Source organism: Muscardinus avellanarius (assembly GCF_963383645.1).
Source record: "Muscardinus avellanarius genome assembly, chromosome: 4".
Classification (NCBI taxonomy): domain Eukaryota; kingdom Metazoa; phylum Chordata; class Mammalia; order Rodentia; family Gliridae; genus Muscardinus; species Muscardinus avellanarius.
The window spans coordinates 150,256,854-150,280,687 of record NC_137789.1 but is presented as its reverse complement, the minus strand read 5'-3'; positions in this window follow the sequence as shown (position 1 = coordinate 150,280,687).

Genomic DNA, 23,834 nt, shown 5'->3' with positions numbered 1-23,834 from the left:
TCTCTGGAAGACCCTGCACACTCAGTGGTGTGTATGGGTGAGTGTCTGAGTTACAAGGGCCCTGCTCTCAGGACACTCAGACCCGGGTGACAGATCTTCTAATTAGCCTCTGCCATGCTGTACTCTCAGAGCTGGAACCAGGAGAGAAGGAAGTGGCTGGGAGCAGCTGTTCAAAAGTTGGATGTGGGTGATGTTGGCCACAGAAAGAGGATACATTCAGCTGAGCAAGGGGCTGCAGGTGTTTGAGGGAGAGAAGAGTGAGCGCAAGGCCTGAGAGATCCGAGAAGTTACAGAACATTCCTCTCCAGAGAGACAAACAGGGACTCTACTTGAAAATTCATTTTGCTTTTTATATTTTAAAGCGAGGGGCCTAGAAGACCATCTGTGTGCCTGGGGCTGCCCCCTGCGCCTGTGGTCGTGAACTGCCCTTCCTGTCATTTGTCACGTGATGACCAGGATGGCTGATTCTGGGTCGGGGCAGTGGACTGAGTCATCAAGGACAGTATCTGGAGTGGCAGGTGCTGAGCTGGAAGTCAGGGAGGTGGAACTTGCCCAGGCTCTGGGCCGGCAGGGAGCTGATGCTTAGAGATGAAGCCCTGGGCAGACCCACAGGCCATCCCCGAACCCCGCCTGTGGCCCTGCAGTCTGTTTGCAAACGGAGGCATGTTCGGGGTGTTGCACGCTCCTGTGTGCCCTGCATGCTAACACTGACTGCGTTGGATGGAGCTTCCGTGTGTGGGGAGGTGACACTGACTTTTACAAAGCAGTCATCCACAGCAGCTGTGCACACAGCTCCTGCCCTTCTTCCCCGACTCAAGAGCATCCGGTGCTCACAGGCTTAGGGGCCCTTAGGTCCTGGCCAACACCATCTCTTCCGAGTGCCTCCCCTCACTCTGCCCAGCTGTCCCCCTCCTCCCGCTTCTGAAAGGTGCTCCATGTGGTCCCTTCAAGGGTGCCAGTTTTTCATGATGGATAAGGGTTTGTGCGTTTTGTCTGTTGTCTTCCTGCCCCACTCACTCAGGCATCAGCCCCAACTCTCTCTATCGGTGCCTGCCCAGCAGCCAGACCAGAGAATGGCAGTCCAGGGGGTCATGGGGCCCATGTTTGTGGAATGCATGAATGCACCTAGGGAAGAAAGGAGACAGGAAATTAGGAGGCAGGAAGTGTGTGGCAGTAAGTGAGTCTCTTCACCATGCAGCACCAGGGAGCGGCTGCACTTCTGGGGGAGAACAGGCTGCCCCGGCAGCTGCCACTTCATGAGCTAGGAGTCCATAGTCCTCTAGAGGAGCAACCAGCAGGAGGCAGGACCTGCAGAATCAGAACTGAGAGGTGAGTCCTGGCTGCTTCCAAAGAGGCTGAAGATGTGCTGAGTAAAGGAGAGAGACGTAGGCAGATGGGAGCCTCAGGCCTCTCTGACCAGCCAGAGATAGGAAAAAAGCCTAAGAGGTTGTACCTAGGGAGGTACAAGAAATCTCAGCATAAGTAGAAGTCTACCCACTTGTGTCAGTCAGCTTTCCATCACTATGACAGATACCAGAGGTAATCAACTTATAAAGGAAAAAGGTTTATTTTGGCTCATAGCTGTGGAAGTTCCAGCTTGTGATCGATTGCCCTGTTGCTTTGAGGCCTTGTGAGGCAGTGCATCATAACTAGGGTGTGGTGCCACACAGCCCCTTGCCTCATGGCTGGGAAGTGAAAATGAGAGGAAGAGAAAGAGGCCGAGTTTCCACTATCGCCTCCCAGGTAACACCTCTCATGACCCAAAGACCTTCCACTAGGCCCCAGCTCCCAAAGGAGTCCACCAGTTCTCAATGGTACCCCAGGATGGGGACTAAGTTTTGAACACATGTTCCTTTGGGGACCAAATCACAGCACTTTCTACTATTTAGTACAAGGATGAGGGTTGTCCTCTACTGGGTAGGAGGACATTGACACCTGACTCTGCCTTTCCTATAACAGATCGGCGCCATCACATACCAGCTACTGGGGTCAAGGACTTGGGCTGCCCTCAGTGGTGCTGCCAGTGGCCAACAGCTCCCTGCAGATAGTGGCTACTTGTTTAACACCATGTGCACAACTGTTTCAAAATTCTATTGCATTTCACCCATGTTGCTTCACAAAAAAACAGGTGGAAAGCAGAAAAAAGAGAGAGAGAGAAGTACTAATATTAAAGATACTCAGCATAATTTTCCTTTGCTGAATGCACTTCTTTCTGAGATGAAATTCGGTCTCCAATCTTTGGCCTCGGTTGGATACTCTTTCGACTAAGTAGGCCTACTATAGAAGAAAAAGTCAACCTGAAAGAAAAATGCTATACTGTAAATATTCAATTGGAATGTAAAAATATTCTCGACCTCTCAAGCTAAAGGGTTGTCTTGTGCAAATCTGGAAAGGGGACTCCTTTTTTCCAGATAAATCCATGCCTGCACCAAGATACACAAGTGAATTTCAGTCCCCACTTAATCCTTGGCCAGATGCACTTGTACAACACACAACCTGTCATAGTACAACACTGCCTGAGATGAAGCCACCACCTACAGTTTGTAAGCCTCCTGCTCTACTTCTGTGTAGTTAATTTTATACACATTTTCATATTTATAAAAGCAGAGAACTGTCTGCTTATTTACAGTACAATATCTCCTATTTATTTTTCGTGCAAACCTAAGGCAGGGTGATCATGATGCATATTTTAGATTTTTATTGTACTGGTAAGAAGCTAAGACGCGGCTCAGAAAAGCTGAGTTCCTTGACATAAGCCACTCAGCTAAGTGGGGACAGAGCTGGCTCCACAATCAGTTTGGCCAGACTTCAACTCCAGGCAACAGAGCCTCAGAGCCCTGAGACAAGACTTTGGGGAGGAATACACGCTCGGGGTGATGAGGAGTTTGCTAAGCAGTCAGCTGGAGAGAGATGTTCCAGGAGAAAAAGAGCCTGGTAACTGGGCCAAAGGCTGGAGAAGGTTGGGCAGTCCAGAGAGTGACCTAAGGCTTAGTTGTGCTTTTAAAAAAAATCTTGGATCCCAGCGTGGTGGTGCATGCCTGTAATCTCAGTACTTGGGAGGCTGAAACAGGAGGATCAAAGGTTCTAGGACAGCCTCAGCTACTTAGCAAGATCCTGTTTCAAAATAAAATAAGAAAAAGAGCTGGAGGTGTGGCTTGAATCCCCAGTATCTACCAACACACACACACACACACACACACACACACACACACACACACACACCTTGGATCTCTTTTATTGTACTGTTGAAGGCGTCCTCTAGAAAAAAAGAATAACTTGGTATGACCTTGCTTCTGGTCAGCACAGGGTGTGTGCCGAGGCAATAATTAAGTTATTTAAATTATCAGTAAATTTAGATGAAATCTAATGACATTTTAATGTGTTGCTGGAGGTGCTGTCTGCTGAGGTGAAATGTACCATTGGGTTGTGAAGGGGGGTTGTGCATTGTGCTGGAGAAAGATCCTTCTTATGGGTTGAATGTATGGGTTGAATTCAGCTGCTACTATCTAAGAAGGGTCGATTTCGCCTCGGCCAGTGGAAGCTCTTTGGGAGGATGGATGTTTACAAAGGGACCTTGTAGTTGAAATTCTTCCTGCATTTATGAATCCACCCAAGGTTCCATAGTTGTCCTCAAGGGGTCCTCACATCACTGGACAAGACATCCAAAGTCAGAAGTCATTTCCATTTCTTTGTAGCCATGGTAGTGCCCTGAAAACCAAACCTCAGCGTCATCCATTGGCATCAACGGGTTTTAAACCTATCTTTGAAGATTTTGAAGAGTTCCTGTCCCCACGATGAATCACTTGGATAAAAAGATGGGAAAGAAAAGAAAACCAATGCATCTTTCTTTCTAACTTGGGTTTTCCTCTTCTGAGGAGGTATTTGAGTCAGTCAGGAAAAATTGAATTGTGAGAAACAGAAGCTGGCAGGAAAGGGGGCTTAAACAACAAGAAGTCAACTGGTGTAAAAAAGGAAGGATCCTCTTATAAAGTTAAAGATGAGAGAACTCTTTCCAGAAAGCTCCTCAGCTGACTTCTTTTCTTGATGGGCTATAAGTATATTATATTTTCTCTCTTCAACCAGATGATAGCAAACTACAACTATTTTGCATTCATTAAGATGTATCCCTTGGGGTTGAAGAGGGCATCTTTCTTGAGCACTTGGTCCACACCAGCCAGAGGGTGAACTAGAAAAATATCGAGGTTCCGCCAGCAGGAAAGACTGGATTTGGGTAGGCAATCAATAAGTTCTCTTACTGATCATCATTTCTTGATGCTGCATAACAAGCAGCCACCAAGATTTCAGAAACATAGACAAGTAGCCCCTGATTTAGCTCCTTAGTCTGTGGGTCAGCCAGAGTTTGATGGATGGAGATTCCGGTTGACTGGAGTGGCTTGGCTCCGCCTGAATCTTGTCCTCCTTCTGTGATCAGCAGACCCACTTGGGCGTGCTCTTTTCACGGGGGTGGGAGAGGAAAAAAGCCCAAGCCCAGTGTGTAAGTCTACTTCAAACTCCTGTTTGCATCACATTGGCCAACAGCCCATTGGGCAGAGCGGGTCTCATGTCAACGTTGGCATCGAGGGGCAGGAAGCTGTCCTCTGCCCGGGCAGTGGGAGGTGCCGCAGAGGCACTGAATGGCTGAAGGTGTGGGTACGGGCAAGGGTGGCCAAGTGGAGCCAGTGGTGCAATTTACCATAAGGGGAAACAAAATACTGAATCAAAAAAATTTCAAGGATAACTTTAGAAATATATTTTTAAAAACTCCACTTTAAATGTTCAAAGCCTTTCTTTTGTATATAAAAGAATGTGGATATGCTTGGCTGTATATAGATACTTCAAAACATGTATGCATGCGTGTTGTCTGTAGTTGCCAAGGGTCTGAGGCAGAGTTCTCCAGCGCTGAATGTCAGCACTATCTGTTATATTAGCACTACCGGTAGGGTACCAGTTTCCATAGCGCTCACTCCTCCCATCACTCCTTCTTAAGAAGCAATGTGTTCCGTTTGTCTTGAGGAAGCGACTGAAAACCACTTGAATGAGAACAAACAAGCTACTTCTTTAGAGCAGAAACTCAAAGCTGGCAGGGGAATGGGGACACTTTGTAGTGAAAAGAAACGGAGACTGGCGGGCTCTGGCTGGAGGTCGTTTGCCTGGGGGGCTGGAGGCGAGCTAGCTAGAAATGGGGTGTTCTGCATGATGGGTCCTGAGTGGAAAGCAGGGCCAAGCCCAGGGAAGCTGGCAGTCACTGCAGTGTGGCTTCCGGGCAGGTTGCTACCTGTACAAGCGGGGCCGTGAGTCCCCAGACGCATCTCTCTCACTAAATACATTCTCCCTTGAAGGTGTATTTCTTGCTTTCCCAAATAAATCTGTCTGTAGCTCTACCCTTTGTCTTGAAAATTCTTTTTCAAGCCCGGGCCCGTGCTACGCCAGGGGGAGGTGTGCAGTGGCTTGAGTGGTGACCCTCAACACCTGCAAAGGTGACCTTATGTGGAATCGGGGTTTGGAGATGGCCAGCCTGGACCATCCAGGTGAGCCCAAAATCCAATGACACCTCTGCTGATAAAGGACATGGGGAGATGACAGGCACATGGAGGGAAAGGTGACGTGAAGGCGTGCAGGGCACCGCGAGCCCAGGAAAGCTGCCTCCTCGAGGGCTCAGAGCAGGGCGTCTGCCCATAGCTCCATCGTAAACCCCGAGAGGGTGGATTTTGGTTGTTTTGAGCCATCCAGCTTGTGGCAATTTATTATGACCGCTGTAGGAAACTCATAGGATAGAACCAGAGTCCTGAAGCCCAGGCCAGGTCTGGTGGGAAGTCCTCCTGAGGCTCCCAAACTAGGGCACCCGCAGAGTCATAAGAAGCAACATTTATTGCTTGAAGCCAGTAAGTTTTGGGGTGATCGTCACACAGTAGAAGCTAAGTAGTGGGGGGGTGGGTACAGCATAAGATATTCTGCCTACTCTGAATGATTAAAAAATCAGGTGACTTTCATTAGTCCTTCCAGCTTTGCTATTTGTACTTACACAGATTATTATTGTTATTAGTGGCAGTACTGAGGATTCAACCTAGGGGCATTCTATCTTCAAACTACACCCCAGCCCTTTTTTATTTTTTTACTTTGAAACAGGGTTTTGCTAAGGTGCTCAGGCTGGTCTTGAACTTGTGATCCTCCTATCTCAGCCTCCTAAGTACTGGGATTACAGATGAGCACCATGCTGTCCAGTTTATACATGTATTATTTCACTTAATCTTTTGCCCCTAATATGAAGTAAGTACTATGGTTACTATACCCATTTTAAGATGGGGCAACCAAAATTTAGAACATTTATAGGCCTGGCGTGTTAGCGTATGCTTGTAATCCCAGTACTTGGGAAGCTGAGACAGGAGGATCGCGCAAGTTTGAACCCAGCTTCAGCTACTTAGTGAGGCTCTCAGCAACTTAGTGAGTGTCTGTTTCCAAGTAAAAAATATAAAAAATAGGTCTGGGAGTATAGCCCAGAGGTAGAAAGCCCCTAAGTTCCATCCCCAGTTCCACAAAAAAAAAGAAAGAAAAAGAGAAAGAAAGAAAGAAAGAAAGAAAGAATATTTAAGTCATTTACCTAAGACCAGAACTTTGGAAACATCTGGGCAGGGACAGAGTCTTTCCCATTCTGTCTGCTTTCTAAGGTGCTACACAATGCTGTCAATTCCAGATTGCCCATCGCTCCATGTGGACTGAAGTTCCAGGAGTGGAAGATTGGCATGGAATGTTCAGTCTCCCTGTTGCTAGGTTGCACTGGGTCATCAGCCCCTCTGTCGTTGTTTGGATGAGAATGTGCCCTGAGACCTCGTGGAGATAAGGCATATGTGTTGGGGGTGGGGCTTGGTTACCTTGGAGAGGTCCCTGGGAGTGTGGCCTGGGGATTATATATGGTCCTTCTCTCCTTGCGCTCTCTTTCTTCTTGCCTCCATGATGTGAGAGCAGAGCACCCCCTCACCCCCATTTCCCAGCCTTCCAATGCCATGCTCTGTACTTCACTGATGTAACCATGCTTGACTTGAACTGAAACTCTGAAATCTCTGGAACTGTGAGCAAACAACCCTTCCTTCCTCTAAGTTGTGTGGTCAGTTGTTTTGGATCACAGCAGCATGAATGCTGGCTAAAACACCCTCCATGTCTACGGGGTTGGTTGGGGTCTGATGTCTTGTTCCTGGGAACGAGGTTTCTCACAAAGGTGGCGGCTGTGGCCTTGTTGTAGGCCCTGCATGATTGGGATGAGGTCACCAATGGAGGCTGTTGGGAGTAAAAGACATACAGTCCAGGGGCTGGCTGTGTCCGGCGCCAGCACCTGGGAGAGGAGCCAGGGTGCTGCTCCAGCCTGGGCTCAGGGAGAGCTGGTTGATGCCAGTTGCGTTTCCTGGGACACAGGTGGTGCCCATTATGTGAAGGAACAAAGCCAGCTCGGTGGAGGGCCTGTGCCAGGCGGGGCCACTGTGGCCAATCGCGCTTCTGGTAACAGTCTGCATGAGGCCTTCCGTCTGTCCCTCCTGACCATCATCCATGCTCAGGCAGACAGAAGAAACACAGATTGGATTACCTCATGGGGTCTGTGCTCGAGCTGTCCCCTGGGCCGTGGGGCTTTGTTAACAGCAGGCTCCTGTCTGAGTGGGCAGGCGGGCTGCTGTGGAGGAGGACTCTTGTGGTAACTGGGGGCAGGCCCAGAGTGAACATGAGTGTATTCTTTCCCCAATTCCCCCTGTTCCCTCCTGTCCTTCACTTCAGTATCTTGTTCACTGTGATTATGGTTTGCTTCTGTGTTTACCATCTCTCTCCCACTGGAATTTTAGCTCATGAAGGTGGAAGTCTTGCCTTTTTCTCCATACCATCTTCAGCACAAGGTCACGCGGATAGTAGGTGTCCAATAAAAATTTGTTACGTGGCCAGGCGTGGTGGTGCATGCCTGTAATTTCTGCAATTTCAGAGGCTGAGGCAGGAGGATCATAAATTTGAGGCCAGTCTGGGTAACAATGCAGATCTCCTCAAAATATATTTTAGATAAATCTTTGAAGATAGACATGCTTATCATTATGCAATAAAATGGATAACTAAAGTTCAGAAATGCAGGGTAACTTGCTCAAAGTTATATAGCTTATAAATCTTAGAAACTGAATTCTAACCAGGGTTCAACTGACTTTGAATCCCAGGGTTTCTCCAAAGCAAATATCATTTCCTCTCATATATTTTTCAGGCTTGCTTATCTTAAAATACTTTTTTTTTTCTAAGAAAGAGCAGGCTTCAGGCTCAGAGCCAGACTATCAGGATGAGGGTTGGCCTTAAGAGGCAGAAATCTTGAAAAGAGTGGTATAAGGAGATAAGGTGAATGAACCAGAGGCAGGGACCAGGGTTGGAAAGGAAGGTGCATGACTGTCAGGAGCCCACCTCCTACTCTGTTGCTCTTGGGCTGCATGATAGCCCAAGACGGCTGCTGAAGCTCCAGCCATCATGCTTACTTTCTTGCCCTAAGGAAGAAGGCAGTCCCTACCTCTTTCTTTGCAGACTACCTCCTGGAGGTCATATGCAATGATTCAGCTTAGATTCCTTCAGCTACTAGAAGACTTAAAGAAGGAAGGGAGGGTGGAGGAGGCAATAACTTTGTTGCTATCACTGTTAGGAGCCTGGCATTCATGAGGTCTATGGCTACCGAGCCCTTGGCAGAGCCTCCAAACTGGCAGCTTTGCTCAGAAGGTCTAGAGCACCTTGTAGTCAGACCAGCTGTGCAGTGGGGCTGGCCAGCACTTGGGTCCACAGCGGGCGAGGACAGGGAGTCGCTCAGAACTGCGCCTTGGTGGGATGGGCGATGTCTTCTCCACCCCAAGGTGCACATGTGGATGAGATGCTTCCCTCACTGCGCCACAAACCCAACCAAGGGGACGGGTCGTCAAAGAAACCCTCGCAGGGGTGGGCGCGGCCTGCAGGACGGGCCTGGCTTAGCCTTCCGATCGGATAGCGCTCGGGCCCTGGCTGTGCTGGCCTCAGATGGCCTCACGGAGCATGGGGAGGAGAGCTGGAAGAAGCGGGAGGCGGCCGGGCGGCCACTGTCTGCATGTGTGGCCCAAACGCCCACGCGCAGGTTTCCCAGGCATCTGGGGTGCACGGGGCCAGGCGAGAAGATGCCAGCACCCTGCATCTGTGGGTGTAATCGCAGTGAGGGCAGCCCAGGTGGGTGAGAGAGCGGGACCACGGGGCGCACAACAGGAAACGTGGCCAAGGGAGGCGCGTGGGTGCAGGTCAAATCATGCCGGCATCACGAAGCACTGGCGTCTGGCAGGGTTAGGCAAGCAGCTCCCACCCACCCAGAGAGGACAGAAATATCACAGCGACAACCGGGCACCTCGGACCTTTCCCAGACTCGGGCCCCAAGAAGCAGGGAAGGAAGGGGAGGATTAGCCCAGAACCAGTCAGCGCTCCCTGCCACTCCCACTCAGAGGGGAGGAAGACCAGACAAGGCAGACCAACCATGGTGGGGAAGGGGTCACCCTGGAATCGCACTGGGGTGCTCAGCCCGAGCATTTCCCCATGGGCAGGGAGCTGACGGCTCTGCAGTTGGCTGAGGTCTGTTCAGTGAGGAGAAAGAGGTGACAGAGGCCGGGCCCTTCTCTTGATCTCCATGCGTGTCCACACCTGTGCTGTGCTGGCCGTGGGGAGGTGCCAGGGACCTTTCCCAAGATCCTGTATCTGTTTCTGATCATCTGAAGGTCGGAGAGCCACCGACCGACTCCGTGATCGTATCTGCTACTCACCGAGCACCTGCTGGACACAGGAGGGCGTTAGAACACAAGAGTCGAGAGCTCTCACTGGGCCTCCATTTCCTTCTGGGCAATTGACCTGTGTCATCTTTTTTAAAAAATATAATGCTTGCAATAAGACAGATGGGCACTATTATTGTACCCATTTAAAGATCAAAGCTCAGAGATATTAAATAGCTTGCTTGAGATCACAGGGGGCCACGTAGTTGAGCCCACTTGGAACTGGACGTAGCCCTGCCCTCTGTCCTACCGTGAGGTAGACATGTGCTTAAAAGAGAACGAGCCACACAGGGCAGTGATCCAGGTGACCGATGGGAGTGGGCTGTTATCAGCTCAAGGCTGCAGAGGAAAGAAGGGAAGTGAGTTCTGGACTCACTTGAGGTATAAGGGCTGGGCCCTCTGTGGTACGCAGCAAGGCTGGCTGGTCAGAAGGCAACAGTCTCATGCAGAGAGCAGAGGGCTGGGATGGGGGTGGAGATGGTGCTTGCCTTTTCTCATGGAAGCAGGACATCAGGAACCTCATCCCAGGGCAGAGAGAGGAAAGTGGAACCTGGGGACCAGAATTTGCCTGGAAACAAATACCAAACACATAGCAAACTAGAGGTTTCAAGTTCAACATGTCTAAAGATAGAAGCTCAGTGCAAAACCGGAATAGTAAAAACTCTCTACCTCAATCTTCGTGGCGCCCTGCTGACTGGCACTCAGAGACACACATCTCCTCCATCACCCCCCTGCTCCATCACCCCCCTCCTCCGTCACCCCCCCTCCTCCATCACCCCCCCTGCTATGCCTCTGAGAGTCTGCAGGAGGCATTAATGCGCCAGAGTTCATGAGCTCTCGGTAGCCTTGCAATAAACCTTTCTCATGTCTCATCTTTGATGACCAGCTCAGTATCTCTATGCACATTTCTGCCCCCCCACCCCACTGGGACTCCCAGGACAATGTTCACCTCTCTTTCAGGTCAGTACGCCAGCCACAAAGGTAGGGCGGTGCAATCCCCTCTTGAACTTTGGGTGGCCTTCTCTCATTTCAGTGACATAAACTACCTGTTCAAGTTATCAGAACAGTCCTCTGTCCCAACACCCAGTACACAGAGATGAAGCAGAAACAGCACACGTTCTATTCAGAAAGGGGAAGGATGGCTAATAGCAGCCCGGCCCCTGTAATCCTGAGATCCCCTGGGCAGGGACAGAGGTGCTCACACCACCTCCACTAGACGCGGAGCTCCCCAGACCATGGGTCTTCATGGCCCTGGATCCGGCCTTCAGGAGATGCCTCCTTGCCTAGTATGTGTTGGGCCTGGTCTAGAGAGAGTGTCAGGGGGCCTGCCCTACTTAGAGGGTACAAGCTTTCATAAGGAGACTTCCTGCCTCTGTGATCTTGGGTGTCCAAGGTTGTTTAATGTTGAACAGCCCAAATCTGGAAAGATTTGGGCTCACCAATTTTTTTTTGGCAATAAAATGCCATACATATATGTTAGGCTTCTTCCTAGATACAAGAAGTACAGATTCTATGATCTGAGTTCTCTGAGTTCAGCAATAAGCAAATGAATGAACAGTACTTGGTGGGGTGCCAAGGATTCTCCTCCGAAGAATCCCTTTGATTGGAATTGGTCAGAGAAAAGACAGGCTCAGAGGGACTGAGAAACTTGCCTTAGGCCACACAGCCTGTGTGAGCAGAGGCAGGGCGAGAACCGGGCCTGAAGCTTGCAGCCCAGAGAGCGCTTTCACACCTGGCTCCAGGAGGGAGCCAACAGGCCCGGCAGTGACCAAATGCAGCTTTTCCTTTTGGTGCTTTTAATTAGCGTATATGAAATACACTGCCAATCTAACTTAATTATAATTAGGTAACCAGAAGGCTGATTATGTTGTAAATTTAGATTAAAGAGCTGTTGTTTTCAATTAGGTTTCATTATAAAGTGCTTTGACACTTTTCCCGGCCCCTGGGAAAGTTCGTAACATATATAACTCCCTACTTACTGCCTGTCCTTTGCCCACAGGTCTGGGCAGTAGGAAATGGACTAGAGCTCCCCGGGCTCCCTCGGTCTCATGCACATTCGGACCTGGTGTGCAGCCCCTTCGAGGCAAAGGCCACCAGATGCTTCTGGGCTGTTGGGTTGTGGACTTTCAGCTGCATGGAATGGAGGGTCCAACTGGAAGATGCTTTACACCCCAGGGGGCATAAAGTCTCGCACAATAAGAGGCACAGAGGTTAAGTTGTTTTTAAAACATTCTTAAGGAGCTGGGCGTGGTGGCGCATGTTTGTAATCCCAGCATTCGGGAGGCTGAGACCAGAGGATCGCGGTTCGTGGACAGCCTCAGCTACTTAGTGAGGCCCTCTGCAACTCAGTGAGACCCTGTTTCAAAATAAAGAATAAAAAAACGGGCAGGGGGTGTATCTCATAGGTCAAATGCCTCTGGGTTCCATCCCAAGACCCCCCCCCCAACACACACACAGACAAACATCCTTAAGGACCCAGACTTGCTCCGTCTTCCTGCTCTACCAACACAGCAGGTTGGCTTCTGTCTTTGGGCTGGTCCCTAACTGTCCTATGATGGTTGCTGCAGGCCCCGGCTTTCTCGTCCTCCAGAGCTGGGAGCACTCCTTCCTCCTGACCCTCGGCCTCCAGCAGACCTCTCGTGACTCTTTGGCTGGGAATGCAGCATAGACTTATTCATAAGTCAATTGCTATTCCCAAGGAATGGCCATGATTGGCTTGGGCAAATAAGATCCATTCTGGAGGGTTCTTTTTGTCGAATCTGGTTTCCTGCTTTAGCCAGCAAGTGAGTAGAGGCTGCAGGGACAGTGGTGTCTGTTGGCTTGGCTCTACCAGTGCTCCCCACCTAGAAGTGATGTGGCCAAACCCAGGCAGATCTGACTGACTCCAGCCCCAGTCTGTAGTCTCATGACGAAAGAATCCAATCTCCATCAGGGAACTGCCATCTCTGTATCCCGAGGGCTAAGCTTTAGCATGGCACAAAGGTGCTGTTGGCAGTATAAGGTGCGGGTAGGTGAAATGGATGGAAAAATAAGGGAAGAGAACTTTCTAGAAGCTAATGAAGGAAGTGCGCATATGCTGTGTGAGTGGCCAAGCTGCCCCATCCTCTCTGGGGCACACAGAAAGGTCTGCCTCTTGGGAAGAAGGTGTCAGAGAGGAGCCTGGGCCCCAGCACCTCAGGACAGCCTCCCAGAAGCCCTCTGCCATATGTGTCTGTCTGGTCCAAACTTCATCACTCCATGACATGAGGCTGCCTCTAGCAGTGACCATCAATTCTTGTTGGCAGTTAGGAGTAGCTTCCTTGGGACAGTGTGCCACCCCAGCCAGCCCCACTGCCCTCTGCTGCCATGTTGGCCCACTGTGGAACGGGCTGTGCTGGACAACTGGTCAGGGTGCCTCATGAGCTTAGGTTCCGTCTCCTCTTGCCACTGCCCTTGGGAATTCCCTTACGCGCTCTTAGCTTCGGCTTCTCCAATGGGGAAAACCCTACCCCCTGGGGTCCCTGTGAGATTAGGTGAGGCAGTCACAGAACACGCTTAGCACAGCGTCTGGGCCGGAGCCGGCACGCCGTGCGTGATGCTTGCCCTGTCACTGTTATCAGCAGCCTCGGTATTGCTAGTGCTGTTATCCAGGGTTCCGGGCATGTGGGAAAGCTGGCTAGTGCCCTGAACATCGTGACCCTCGGGTCCCCTCTCAGCTTTGATTTAAGGGAAGTTCTGAGTCTAGAGGAAGAGAAAAGCGCCTGGTGTGTGCATAGCACACAGTAGGTACAGAGTAACGACTGGTTGCCTTCCCTGGCTTTAGAATTATGTCCTGCTTTCTTCCCTGCAAACCCTCATTAGTGCTGTTTAAGCTCTCACCTGAAGACATCGTGCTCTGGGGAGAAGTCCCCACTTTGGAGCTCTGTGGGCAGTACCAGCACCCAGGCGGGCTCTGCTTTCTTACAACACAGGTTCCCCAAAATGTTGGGGCAGCTTGATGCATGGAGATTGAACAATGGCTCCCCATGGTCATAAGAGGATGGTCTGTTCTTAGAAAGCTGAGACTATCATAAAAGTCTCAATTGAAATAGTCTTTTTGGACAATTCTTGACAGTATTTTGTTGTCTTTGAAGTTACCTCTGTTCTTTATTCTGCAATTAAACACATGAGCAACTGGCTGAAGCCCAGTGAATGCTGGGTAGAGATTGTAATCCATCTTGCCACCCTCCTAATGGTTTCTGGCTGTGCCCAGACCAAATTATTTTCAGAGCTTTTTTTTCTTTAATCACTAGTATCAGCTCATCCAGTTTTCTATTTTCTACTCATTTTGATAAAACAGTGAGGCAAAATCATGCAATTTTCACAAACATCTGCTAATGACCAGGTAACAGTATGTAATAGGGATGCTGCTGAAACTGGCCCGTGGGCCGGCAAGGGCAGCACTGTGCCAGAGCTGGACATGTGTGCGGGCAGCGTAGGGGAGGTGATTTGAGGTGTGATGTACGACAGTGCTGATTATGTGTGAAACAAATAGGAGCTGAGATTCATTTGTGTCTGCCTCTTCTTCAATGTGACAAGAGAGAAGCCAACTTCTCCTGGATAATCAGTGTGGCTTTAAAAGAAACCCTGGCCTCTACCCAAGGTTAATCCATCGAGAGTGTTCATGGTGCCAAGCTCACGAAGCATCTCAGCCCAGCCACCTGGAATGCCAGTGAGAATTGCTTGGATTGACTGGCCATGAAAAACCAGGTGTCTTGCGCTCGCTGCTGCCAGCCGCAGATATGCCGCAGCACCTGGCATTGCTGGCCGGCAGCAGAGGCCAGTCCTGCATTGCCACTCTGGGCAGGGCCTCCCTTGTGGGCCATTGCCGAACAGTACTAGGCCCCTCTTCCTCCTAGCCTCCACTGGCCTTGGTTGCACTGCATTACTCCACAGTGGTCCATCACTCAAAGTGCAAGCAGTGACTAACTCTGAATTCCCATCTCCAAACTTCCCCTCCGCAATCCCATCCCCTTCACGGTGCCTTTTGGGATGCTTGCTCCATAATCAGCACATCTTGATTTTTTTTTCCCCTGCATATACTCCCTTCAGGTTCTCGCCTCAACCTGACCTCAGCTGCCCTCTGAGTGCTGCCTCTCTTGTGACCTCTGAAGACACGCTTCTCTCTCACACCCTGTGTTCCACCAGTGGGAGGTGGCGATGGGGTCCTCCTGTTACCACGACTACTGCTTCCATTCCACTCCTTCCTTGTCCTTTGGTGAGCTGCACTGAGGCGCTGCTGCTGGGGCTTCCCACCTCGCCTCCTCAGTGACACTATTTTGGTCTCATGGCCACTGCGTGCTCTCTTTCTCTCTCTTGCATTTCTGGGTTACCTTTATCTCCATCCCATGTCCTGCCATCATTCCCTTGAAGGAAGCTTCAGCATCCATGTGGTTGGCCCTCTCCATCCTCTGGCCTCTTACTTCCTTGGCCTCTTAAACAGGCCCAATTCTAAAAACTGCAGCAAGAATCCTACTGGAGACTCACCTGCATGTCCAAATATTTAAATGTTGCACATCCAGCTAACAGCCTGTTAAGTAACACATGTCTGGTTCTCCTTCCTTGATAGATATGCTTTGAGTATGACAAAATAAAAAAAAACATAGAGAAATTTGTCATATTTTTGGTAAAATGTGGAAGATGGACAGGATATAACTATTATTATATTTGGGTTATCTTTTGTTTGATGGGCTGGGTGAATAATAAAGTCATACATAATTTATAAATTATATTTATTTAATGAAAGTTAATTTTCTTTCCTTCTAAGCAAATTACTAATTATGTTGTTATAATCAAGACTTTCATATAATTTGTGTTCTATTGAGAGTAATGACAAATTAGACAACCTTTCTAGGGACACCACAGTTCTTAGGTGTTTATCAATAATTTTGAAATGGAGAAACTATGTTTTACTGGGATGAGGACCACTGGAATAGTCTGTTAAATTACTAATGCAAGCCGGGCGTGGCAGCACAAGCTTGTAATCCCTGTGCTTGGGAGGCGGAGACAGGAGGATCGCGCAGGTTCAAAGCCAGCCGCACTGGCTTAAGAGACCCTGTTTCCAAAAATAAAATAGGTCTGGCAGTGTAGCCCGGAGGTAGAAGGGCTTCCAGAAACCCCAGTACCACCACCAAAAAAAAAAAAAAAAAAAATACGAATGCAATACTTAGATTGGAAATTAACTATGAACTTAATATATCCTGCTTACGTTAGTCTATTTTTTGTTGCTGTAATCAAATACATGAGGCTGAATGTTTTAAAAATAATATAAGTTAATTTAGCTTATGGTTTTTGGAGATCCAAGACGCTGGCTCTGGCTTCTGCTTGGCTCTTGTGAGGGCAGCCCAGACAACACACATCACAACATGGCGGGTGGCATCACGTGGGAGTGTGTGCAAGAGGGAGAGAGATGACCTGGTGAGACAGAAAGCCCGCAACCAGGGAGGGGCCAGTCTTTTTCCTTTTATAGCTCACTCTTGAGAACTTGTGAGAGGGTCTAATGCAAACTACCTTTCTCCCTTCTGAGGGCGGTGTTCCAAATAAACCTAATAACTTTCCAGTAGTGATCCCACTTCCTAAAGATCCCGCTCCATGGCCACACTGAGAAGTTAGGCTTCTGCACATAAACCCCTTGGGGGAACATGCTCAAGCCATAGCACCGCTCCAGTATTTTGAAGGGATGAAACTGTATGTGGTCAGTTACTGACACAGAAGATAGTGTTAAATGTTTTAATTTCATTATATAAATTGTTATCACTAGGAGGTCTCACTGTTTCTGCAAACATTAAGATCCACATAGTATTTTAAAACATTTTCCTTTCAACTCTTCAATGCTAGAGTCAAGTATAAAATATTATTCAATTTGTTGCAGCTTTTCTCCAGTTTACCTCTTGATCTGTAATAGCCAAAAATAGTTTCCACAGAAATTCAAGAAAGTCTCAGGACAGTTGTCCATGAGTCTTCTTCATAGTCATGCAAATATGTTTGTTCCCTTTAAACTTTCTTTAAAAGTACAGAATTTAAAAGGTGAAACACATAATCTCAAAGCTGTTTGGTTTTCTTTTGTAAGCAACAACTCATACCCACCAAGTAACTGAATGGGGCAAATACTCATTTCATTTTGCTCCCATTTGAGGCTCTTCTATTATTTTCCCTTAACTTTTCTAGTGCATTTCATCTATTTTGTCTAAATAAAATCAATTTGCTTTAACACCATGAGTAGCTCCAGGACCGTGAATTACACACACACAACTGGACACTTGGCACAGTTGGGAACTGCTATTTCATTATGCAAGAGTCTGTCGCATTAATGCCAAGTGGAAAAGATTTGAGAATTCGTTTTCTCTCAGCCAAGTGATTCTGTTGCTTGCTCCTTCCTGTGTCTTGAAGCTGTCTTTGTCTTGTGTGTCCGTGGTGGACACCACCCAGAAAACCTTCAGGGCATCTGGACATGCCTGCTTTTTGTTTTGAGGATGCAGAGTGTGGAGAAGCACTTCCTGGGAATGATGCTAGGTCGTGAAACTTCCTGTTTAAATTGTGGGCATGTTGTGTTATTCTGAGCACTGAATCCAAGTGGCAGAGGTGCCCACAGGGCCTTTGGAAAATCTAATGTGTGTGTCTTTGGGTGTTGTAGAGAGCTCTATAAGCTGCGGGGCCCAGCGCTGTGGCTTCTTTTGAGGTGAGGTCTCTCTTCTAGGGATTTTTGCTTCCTTCCCATGAGGGCTACCTCCTTCCACTTTCCCACTGTACCTGTCTGTAGCTTTGGCTAAACAGTTAAACAGAAAATAACTGTTTAACCAAAGTAGAAGAGGGATTAATTGGAAGGACATCAAGCACGTTGTGAAAAATCAACAAGAAGGCTGGGAAACCTGGCCCGGCCACAGGCAGGAAGTGTGCAGAGCTGTCAGCCAGGAACACAGCTGTGGTCATGCCTGAGGGCAGCCGAGTTGTGCTCCGGAGCCTCCAATGAGGCCTCCAGTGCTGGAGCCTCATCCTCTGCAGATGGCGTGAATAGCTTCCATGGGCTCCTTCGGCCTCCTGACATGGTCTCTAGACTCAAGTCCCTTGGCAGGAGGTTCTGATTGGCTGAGTACAGGCTGTGTGCTCTTGCTTTGGGTGGTGGTGTGAGGGAAGAGAAAATGCCTGGAACCCCTTGGCTTCTTTTTTTTTTCTTTTAGCAATTTTTTTTATTGAACATAAATAGTATACATTTAAACTATATTTGGTGCCCTCTCCCCCTGCCCCTGTTTTCCCTTCCCCCCTCCCACCAATGGTTGTCCAGGATAACCATGTCTTATTCATAATTTTACACATGTTCAGATGTAGACCCTCATTAATCAAGATCAGCCTTCCTCCTCTCCTATCTTTCCATTCAAACTTTGCTGGTATTTCCCCTCCATTATCTGGAGTCCCACTGGTATCCTTTGTGTTTCCTAGTTTGGGCATATTAGAGGAAACATATGTACCTTTTCCTTCTGTGCTTGGCTGATCTCACTTAACATAATGTTCTCCAGGGCTTTCCATCTTCTTGCAAATGATATAATTTTGTTCTTCTTTATGGTTGAATAGAATTCCATTGTGTGTATTTTCCACAGTTTTGCTATCCATTCATCTGTTGATGGTGATCTGGGTCGGTTCCATATTTTGGCTATTACAAATTGTGCTGCTATGAACATAGGTATGCATATGTTGCTGTATTTCTCTGAATTCAACCCCTTTGGAAAGATACCCAGGAGTGGTATAGCTGGATCATATGGTGGATCTATTCCCACCTTTCTTAGGAATCTCCACACCGATCTCCATAGTGGTTGAACTAGTTTGCACTCCCACCAATAGTGTAAAAGTGTTCCTCTTTCCCCACATCCTCGCCAGCATTTGTTGTTGTTTGATTTCTTTATGCCTGCCACTCTGACTGGGGTTAGATGGAATCTCAGTGTAGTTTTGATTTGCATCTCCCTGATGGCCAGTGATGAAGAACATCTTTTCATGTATCTATTGGCCCTTTGTATCTCTTCTTTTGTGAAGTGTCTATTTAGTTCATTTGCCCATTTCTTGATTGGGTTGTTTGTTTTGCTAGTGTAGAGTCTTTTGAGCTCTTTGTATATTCTGGATATTAGTCCCCTATCAGAATGGTGGCTGGTAAAGATCCTTTCCCATTCTGTAGGCTTCCTCTTTAGGTTATTGATAGTTTCCTTTGATGAGAAGAAACTTTTTAGTTTGATGTTATCCCACTTGTTTATTCTTGCTTTAATTTCCTGAGATTTGGAGGTTTTGTTGAGAAAGTTACTACCTGTGTCAATATGTTGTAGTGTTGAACCTATGCTCTCCTCTACTAACTTCACAATCTCAGGTTTAATTTCTAAGTCTTTAATCCATCTTGAGTTGATTCCTGTGTTTGGTGAGATAGAGGGGTTTAGATTAATCTTTTTACAAATGGTTAGCCAGTTCTCCCAGCACCACTTGTTGAAAAGGCTGTCTTTTCTCCAGCGTATGTGTTTGGCCCCTTTGTCAAAAATTAATTGACTAAAGATGTGTGGGTTTGTTTCTGTATCTTCTATTCTAATCCACTGGTCAGTATATCTGTTATTGTGCCAGTACCATGCTGTTTTTACTACTATTGCTCTATAGTATAGTTTGAAGTCTGGGATTGTAATGCCTCCTGTGTGTTTCTTTTTTCTTTTTTCTTTTTTCTTTTTTTGGTGGTACTGGGGTTCCTGGAAGCCCTTCTACCTCCGGGCTACACTCCCAGAACTATTTTTACATTTTTATTTGGAAACAGGGTCTCCTAAGCCAGCACGCGTGGCTGGCTTCGAACCTGCGCGATCCTCCTGTCTCTGCCTCCCAAGCGCGGGGATTACAAGCGTGCGCCACCACGTCCGGCTCCTGCGTGTTTCTTATTGTTGAGAATTGCTTTGGCTATTCTAGGTCTTTTCTTTCTCCATATGAAGTTCATGATTGATTTTTCTAGGTCTCTGAAGAATGTCACTGGTATTTTAATGGGAATTGCATTGAACCTATAGATCAGTTTTGGCAGAATGGCCATTTTGATGATATTTATTCTGCCTATCCATGAGCATGGGAGATCTTTCCATCTTCCAAGGTCTTCTTCTATTTCTTTCTTTAATGTTTTATAGTTTTTGTTGTAGAGGTCTTTTACATCTTGGGTTAGGTTTATTCCTAGGTATTTTATTGGTTTTGAGGTTATAGTGAATGGAATTGTTGTTTTTATTTCTTTCATTGTGGATTCATTGTTGGCATAAAGAAAAGCCACTGATTTCTTTAGGTTGATTTTGTAACCTGCGACTTTGCTGAATTTGTCAATCAGGTCCAGAAGTCTTTTGGTCGAGTTCTTTGGGTCTTCCAGATAAAGGATCATGTCATCTGCAAATAAGGATAATTTTAATTCCTCTCTTTCTATGTGAATTCCTTTGATTTCCTTCTCTTGTCTGATTGCTGCAGCAAGAGTCTCAAGGACTATATTGAAAAGGAGTGGTGAAAGTGGGCATCCTTGTCTTGTTCCTGACTGTAGCGGAAATTCTTGCAGTTTTTCCCCATTCAATATAATGTTGGCTTTGGGTTTGCAGTATATTGCCTTAATGATGTTGAAGTACTTTCCTTCTGTCCCAATTTTTTGCAGTGTTTTTAACATAAATGGGTGTTGGATTTTGTGTAATGCTTTTTCAGCATCTATTGCTATGATGATGTGGTTTTTGTTCTTGGTTCTATTTATGTGGTGAATAACATGTATTGATTTGCGTATGTTGAACCAGCCTTGTTTTTCTGGGATGAAACCGACTTGGTCATGATGTATTATTCTCTTGATATAGTTTTGAATGCGTATAGCTAGTATTTTGTTTAGAATTTTTGCATCTATGTTCATTAAGGATATTGGTCTGTAGTTTTCCTTTCTTGAGGTGTCTTTATTTGGTTTGGGGATTAATGTGATACTGGCCTCATAGAAGGAATTTGGGAGAGTTCCATCTCTTTCAATTTCCCGGAACATGTTATGAAGTATTGGTATTAGTTGTTCACTGAAGGTTTTGTAGAATTCAGCTGGGAACCCATGGGGGCCTGGGCTTTTCTTTGGTGGAAGAATTTTTATTGCCGTTTCTATTTCTTCGGTTGTTATTGGTTGGTTTAGGCTTACTATGTCCTCTTGGCTGAGTGTAGGAAGGTTAACTGTGCTTAGAAATCTGTCAATTTCTTCTAGGTTTTCAAATCTATTGGAGTATAAATTTTTAAAGTAGTTTCTGATAATCTTTTGAATTTCTTCATTATCTGTGGTGATATCTCCTTTTTCATCTCTAATTTTGATAATTTGAGTTGATTCTCTTTTTCTTTTGGTTAGGTTGGCCAGGGGTTTATCAATTCTATTAATCTTTTCAAAGAACCAACTTTTTGTTTTATTCATTCTTTGAATTGTTTTTTTGTTCTCTATTTCATTTATTTCTGCTCTAATTTTAATGATTTCTTGCCTTCTTCTGGCTTTGGGAATAGACTGTTGCAGAATTTCTAGGTCCTTGAGTTGTGTCATTAGATTCTTTACTTGGTGGTTCTCTGTCCTTCTTATGTGGGCACTCAATGCAATAAACTTTCCTCTTAATACTGCCTTCATGGTGTCCCATAGATTTTGGTAGGTTGTATCTCTGTTTTCGTTTGTTTCCATAAATTTCTTTATTTCTTCCCTAATTTCTGCTCTTACCCATTCATCATTCAATAGTGTATCATTCATTCTCCATGGATTTGAATACTTCCTTTCAAGTTTCCTGTTGTTGATTTCTACTTTTATTCTGTTGTGGTCTGAAAAGATGCAAGGAATTATATTACATCTTTTGAATTTGCTGGTATTTTCTTTGTGTCCCAGGATGTGGTCTATTTTGGAGAAGGTTCCATGGACTGCTGAGAAGAATGTGTATTCTGTAGTTCCTGGTTGAAATAATCTGAAAATGTCTATTAGGTCCATTTGGTTTATGGTTTCCTTTAGTTCTAAAGCGTCTTTACTCATCTTTTGCCTTGAAGATCGATCCAGTGGTGTGAGAGGCGTATTAAAGTCTCCCAGAATTATTGTATTTGGGTCTACTTGGGATCTTATGTCCAGAAGGGTTTGTTTTACAAATGTGGTTGCACCCACATTTGGGGCATAAATATTTACTATCATTATATCTTCTTGGTGTATTGTTCCTTTTAATAAAAGGAAGTGCCCTGATTTGTCTCTTTTGATGTGTTTTAGTTTAAAGTCTGTTTTGTTGGATATCAGGGTTGCTACCCCTGCTCTTTTTTGGTCACCATTAGCATGGTATATCTTTTTCCATCCTTTCACTTTCAGCCTGTGAATGTCTTTGGCTGTGAGGTGAGTTTCTTGCAGACAGAATATATTTGGATTATGTTTCCTAATCCACATTGCCAGTCTATGTCTTTTGATTGGTGAGTTAACTCCTTTGACATTAAGAGATATTATTAAAATATGATTTTTGTTTTCTGCCATTTTGTGTTCTGTCTACTCTTGGGTGGTGTGATCTTTCTTCTTTACTTAAATGGCCCACTTATTAACTTCTCTGATTCTGAAGTCTGCTTCTTTTTTCTTCCTTATGGTTTATTTATTTAAGAATTTTCTCTAGTGTTGGCTTTGAATTCATGAATTTTTTGAGATTCTGTTTATCCTGAAAGACTTTGGTTTCACCATTGATCTTGAATAGTAGTTTTGCTGGATAGATTAGTTTGGGCTGGAAGTTATTTTCTTCCAGGGTCTGAATCACGTTGTACCAGTCTCTCCTAGCATTCCTGACCTGGGTTGTATAGTCTGGGGGTGATTCTTATTGTTTTGCCTCTATATGTCACCCGTCCTTTTGTTCTCACTGCTTTTAAGATTCCTTCCTTAGCCTCTATATTGGTCATTTTGGTTATTATGTGGTGTGGAGTGGTCTTTCTTTGGTCCTGTCTCAGTGGAGTTCTGTATGTCTCCTGTACATGAAGGTCCAAGTCTCCTTCCATATTTGGAAAATTCTCTGATATTATTTCCTTGAAGATATTACAGATGCCCTTGGTCTGTACCTCTATCCCTTCTTCAATGCCTATTATCCATAAATTAGGACACTTCATATTATCCCATATTTGCTGGATGTTTAGGTTTTGTTGCTGTAAAGATTTCTGTATATCACTGACTGTGTTTTCGGTTTGGGATGTACTGTCTTCTAATATTGATATTCTGTTTTCCATTTCATCTAATCTTCCAGCATTTCTTTCTATTGCTGTCTTCATTTCACTTATTGCCTCTTTCATTTCATTCCAGACCTCTTTCTGATTCTTTTTTAGTGTTTCTAATTCACCTTTAACCTCCTCTATACTTGTTTTAAATTCTTTCATCATATTGCACATCAAGATTCTGAACTCCCCTTCTTGCATTTCTAGTAGGTCAGTATTCGTGATTTCTGCTGTCTCTTCATAATTCCTGGTTCTCATATTTATAGCGTTCTCTGTCCTGTTTTTCTGATTTCTACCCATCGTTCATGAGTATTATGCTTAGTCCAATCTTAATATTAGGAGTTTAGGGGTATTGGCAAGTCTGCAGAGCTTTCCAGTGTTGAGGGTGGGTGATGTGGGAGGAGCTGGGGTGATGGGTAAAGGACTCGGTTTAGGTAGAGGAAATGTTTAGGTTGAGAAAGACTTTAAGTATGATAAGGTAATATCTTGCTAAGAATGAGAGAGAGTTAACTAGTAGGACTCTTGTCATTAGTAGAGTAAGTATGGATATATGAAATACTTTGAGAATTAAACAAGGAGGTATATTGGGGAAAAGTTTTGGGGGATAAGAGTATGTAGGTTAGTGTGGGAAAGTTTGTAAAGAGGGGTGATGGAAGGAGCAGACAAACATAAAAAAATCCACACAAGATACCAAGACTATTATGTAATCCAAGAAAAAGAAAGGAAAAACCAATCAAAGGAGGAGAATGAAAAAAAGGAAGGAAAGAAGAAAAAAGGACAAAAATAAAATAAAAGGAACTAGCAGCTGTGTGATATCAGAAGATAAGGCAA